The sequence below is a fragment of the Anolis carolinensis genome, chromosome 3, assembly GCF_035594765.1.
Source record: "Anolis carolinensis isolate JA03-04 chromosome 3, rAnoCar3.1.pri, whole genome shotgun sequence".
In the NCBI taxonomy this organism is placed as follows: Eukaryota; Metazoa; Chordata; class Lepidosauria; order Squamata; family Dactyloidae; genus Anolis; species Anolis carolinensis.
The window spans coordinates 4,828,814-4,834,165 of record NC_085843.1 but is presented as its reverse complement, the minus strand read 5'-3'; the positions used below and the strand labels follow the sequence as shown (position 1 = coordinate 4,834,165).

General features: G+C 38.8%; 1 pseudogene; it reads right to left on the bottom strand.

The window, feature by feature from the left end:
* Nucleotides 1-404: 404 nt before the first annotated feature.
* On the bottom strand, nucleotides 405-733 carry LOC134297290 (paired mesoderm homeobox protein 2A-like; annotated as a pseudogene).
* Nucleotides 734-5,352: the final 4,619 nt, after the last annotated feature.

Here is a 5,352-nt window from a genome sequence, read left to right as displayed (position 1 = left end):
GAAGGAAGGAAGGAAGGAAGGAAGAAAGGATGAAGGAAAGAAGGAAGGAAGGAAGGAAGGAAGGAAGGAAGGAAGGAAAGAAGGAAGGAAGGAAGGAAGGAAGGAAGGAAGGAAGGAAGGAAGGAAGGAAAGAAGGAAGGAAGGAAGGAAGGAAGGAAGGAAGAAGGAAGGAAGGAAGGAAGGAAGGAAGGAAGGAAGGAAGGAAAGAAGGAAGAAGGAAGGAAGGAAGGAAGGAAGGAAGGAAGGAAGGAAGGAAGGAAGGAAGGAAGGAAGGAAGGAAGAAGGAAGGGAAGAAGGGAGGGAAGAAGGGAGTGAGGGAAGAGGCCAGGTATGGGCCAGCACTGGAGGGGGGTCCCGGTTGTCCGCTGCCTGCCCCAGGGTCTAACGTGCATAGTCCCCCCCCCGACCCCTCCGACCCCTCCGTGCCGAGGCGCGTGGGGCTCCTCACCGGCGGCGTAGGGGGCGGGCGGGTGTTCGCGGAGGGCGGCTCCGAGGGCGCAGGGGGGTCCGGCGAGGGTCCCGGCGGGGGCGGCGGGGGCGAAGGGCGGGCGGAGCGGGCTGTACTGGAAGCCGCCCCCGGGGCCCCCGCCCTGGCTGCACGGGGAGCCGAAGTCCGCCGCCGCGTACGCCGCAGACGCCTCATGGCCGCCATGCACGAGTCGTACGAGTTCAGGTAGGAGTAGTCCATGGCTGGGCGGCAAAGAAGGGACCCCGGTGGTGATGCTGCCTCTCGCCGGCCGGACGGGCTCTGAGTGGAGCAAGACGCGAGAGGAGGGGAGGGGAGGGGGAGGGAGGGAGGGGAGGGCAGGGGGAGGGGCTTCTCACAGGACACGCCCCCTTGGTTAACCTCTCGGGGTCCCACCCAATGGGGGGAGAGCGATAGAGACCCCAGTCCCACCTCTTGGGGTCCATCTCCCAGAAAGGAGGCATTTGGGCACAATCTCATGAGTGGCCCAGGCATTATTATTATTATTATTATTATTATTATTCCTCTTGGGGTCTATCTCCATTATATTATATTATTATTATTATTCCTCTTGGGTCCATCTCCATTATATTATATTATTATTATTATTCCTCTTGGGGTCCATCTCCATTATGTTATATTATTATTATTATTATTATTATTCCTCTTGGGGTCTATCTCCATTCAATCATATATATTATTATTATTATTCCTCTTGGGGTCCAATCTCCATTATGTTATATTATTATTATTATTATTATTTCCTCTTGGGGTCCATCTCCATTATATTATTATTATTATTATTATTATTATTATTCCTCTTGGAGTCCATCTCCATTATATTATATTATATTATATTATATTATATTATATTATTATTATTTCTCTTGGGGTCCATCTCCATTATATTATTATTATTATTATATTATTATTATTATTATTATTATTCCTCTTGGAGTCCATCTCCATTATATTATATTATATTATATTACTATTATATATTATTATTCCTCTTGGGGTCCATCTCCATTATATTATTGTTATTATTATTATTATTACTACTATTCCTCTTGGGGTCTATCTCCATTATATTATATTATTATTATTATTATTCCTCTTGGGGTCCATCTCCATTATATTATTATTATTATTATTATTCCTCTTGGGGGTCCATCTCCATTATGTTATATTATTATTATTATTATTCCTCTTGGGGCCCATCTCCATTATATTATTATTATTATTATTATTATTATTATTATTATTATTATTCCTCTTGGAGTCCATCTCCATTATATTATATTATATTATATTATATTATATTATATTATATTATATTATATTATATTATTATTATTTCTCTTGGGGTCCATCTCCATTATACTATATTATTATTATTATTATTATTATTATTATTATTATTATTATTATTATTATTATTATTCCTCTTGGGGTCCATCTCCATTATATTATATTATATTATATTATATTATATTATATTATATTATATTATATTATATTATATTATATTATATTATTATTATATATTATTATTCCTCTTGGGGTCCATCTCCATTATATTATATTATATTATATTATATTATATTATATTATATTCTTCTTCTTATTATTATTATTAATATACTTCTTCCTCTTGGGGGTCCATCTCCATTATATTATATTGCTACTACTACTACCAGGTACTACTATTATTCCTCCTCTTCTGGTCCATCTCTAAGAAGGGATGCATTTGGGCACAATCCCTTGAACTTCCCTGGTTCTATTATTATTATTATTATTATTATTATTATTATTATTATTATTATTATTATTATTATTGAGGTCTATATCCCAGTAGGGATATATTTGAGCACAATCCCTTGAGTTGCCCTGGCTCTTTTATTATTATTATTATTTTTATTGTATGACACAGCAAACAAGATAGAGATGCTGGATTTCGTATCACGAAAATCACAAGTCGAACACTTCCCAAGTGTCTAGGACAGTGTCATGTATTTTCGGATGATGCCTACATTATAATTATATATAACACAATATTATTATATTATATTACTACTACTGCTGCTGCTGCTATTATTCCTCCTCTTATGGTCCATCTCCAAGAAGGGATGCATTTGGGCACAATCCCTTGAACTGCCGCGGTTCTATGTTGTTGTTGTTGTTGTTGTTGTTGTTGTTGTTGTTGTTGTTGTTGTTGTTATTTTGCGGTCCATCTCCCAGAATGAATATAGTTGGGCAAAATTCCTTGAACTTCCCTGGCTAAATTATTATTATTATTATTATTATTATTATTATTATTATTATTATTATTATGTTCAGCAGTCCAACTGTCCTGGCTCTGTTATTATTGCTGTTGTTGTTATTGTTATTATGTTCAGCAGTGGAACTCTCTGCCTCGGAGTCTGGTGGAAGCTTTTAAACAGAGGCTGGGTGACTATCATTATTATTATTATTATTATTATTATTATTATTATTATTATTATTATCATTATTATGTTCAGCAGTCCAACTGTCCTGGCTCTGTTATTATTGCTGTTGTTGTTATTGTTATTATGTTCAGCAGTGGAACTCTCTGCCTCGGAGTCTGGTGGAAGCTTTTAAACAGAGGCTGGGTGACTATCATTTTATTATTATTATTATTATTATTATTATTATTATTATTATTATTATTATTATGTTCAGCAGTCCAACTGTCCTGGCTCTGTTATTATTGCTGTTGTTGTTATTGTTATTATGTTCAGCAGTGGAACTCTCTGCCTCGGAGTCTGGTGGAAGCTTTTAAACAGAGGCTGGGTGACTATCATTTTATTATTATTATTATTATTATTATTATTATTGATTATTATTATTATTATTATTATGTTCAGCAGTCCAACTGTCCCTGGCTCTGTTATTATTGCTGTTGTTGTTATTGTTATTATGTTCAGCAGTGGAACTCTCTGCCTCGGAGTCTGGTGGAAGCTTTTAAACAGAGGCTGGGTGACTATCATTTTATTATTATTATTATTATTATTATTATTATTATTATTATTATTATTATTATTATTATGTTCAGCAGTCCAACTGTCCTGGCTCTGTTATTATTGCTGTTGTTGTTATTGTTATTATGTTCAGCAGTGGAACTCTCTGCCTCGGAGTCTGGTGGAAGCTTTTAAACAGAGGCTGGGTGACTATCATTTTTATTATTATTATTATTGTGTTGTCGAAGGCTTTCATGGCCGGGATCACAGGGTTGTTGTATGTCTTTCGGGCTGTGTGGCCATGTTCCAGAAGCATTCTCTCCTGACGTTTCGCCCACATCTATGGCAGGCATCCTCAGATACCTCACAACCTCTGAGGATGCCTGCCATAGATGTGGGCGAAACGTCAGGAGAGAATGCTTCTGGAACATGGCCACACAGCCCGAAAGACATACAACAACCCATTATTATTATTATTATTATTTTTGGAGACCCCCATGGCGCAGTGGGTTAAACGGCTGAGCTGCTGAACTTGCTGACCTAAAGGTCGGTGGTTGGAATCCGGGGAGTGGGGTGAGCTCCGGCTGTTAGCCCTAGCTTTTCATAGAACCATAGAATCATAGAGCTGGAAGAGACCTCATGGGCCATCCAGTCCAACCCCCTGTCAAGAAGCCAATCTAGTAGTTCGAAAACATGCAAAGGTGAGTAGATCAATAGGTATCCCATGCACTCATGCCGGCCAGGTGACCTTGGAGGCGTCTAGGGACAACGCCGGCTCTTGGGCTTAGAAATGGAGATGAGCACCAACCCCCAGAGTCGGACACGACTAGATTTCTGCCTTTACCTTTACATCATCATCACCATCATCATTATGATGACTGGGTGGCCATCTGTTGGGAGTGCTTTGATTGTGCTTCTTCTGCAATGGAGGCAGATTAGGGTGGGGCTAGATGGCCTTTGGGGGTCTCTCCCAATTCTAGGATGCTATGTTTATTTATATGCCGCTTTTTCTCTCCAGAAGGAGACCCAAAGCGGCTTAAAAAGCCTTTCCAGTGCGGATGCGCCCTTGGACGGGAAGGGGTTAAAGCGGCTTAGGCACGGATATATATATATAACCCTAAAAGAAATCTCTCTTTCCCTTCTCTGACAATTTCCATGTTCTTTATTTTTTTTTTAACCCGAATCATTTCACTGTCTTTTGGATTTTCGCACAAATAAGGATAAAAAAAAAATTCCTTCTTTGCAAAGCTGCCGTTCCTTTCCTTTTTAACGACAGCCTTGCAAAATGTTTTGCTATCATTGTAATATTTATTTATATTTAAGGGCGTGTGTGTTTTCCATACAAAGCTATAACGAAGAAACTACTCTTTGATATATATTGAATTCAGGGTGTCTCTCCTCACACACACACACATACAGACAACAATATAATACATAATATTAGAGAGAGAGAGAGAGAAATATATATATATTATATATATATATATATATATATATATATATATATATAGAGAGAGAGAGAGAGAGAGAGAGAGAGAGAGAGAGAGAGAGAGAGAGAGAGAGAGAGAGAAGGGTGGGGTCAATATATAATATAATATTCTATATATAGTCATTGAAATCCACAAGAAGCATGTGGACAATTTCAACAGAAAGGAAGAAACCGTAAAAATGAACACAATCTGGCTACCAGGTGTTTTTTTTAACCTCTAGAATCAGGACAATAAATAAAGAACAAAACTCAGAAGACAGGAATTCCAGAAAGGAAACAATCAGGGCCAGCTAATCATCTCCCAACAAAGGATTACCCCAGGCAGGAAGCAGCCAGGCTTTGAAGCTGCAAGGGCATTCAGTGCGAATCAAGGTGGCCAATGGCAACATTCACACCTGCCTCCAACAGACAAGGGT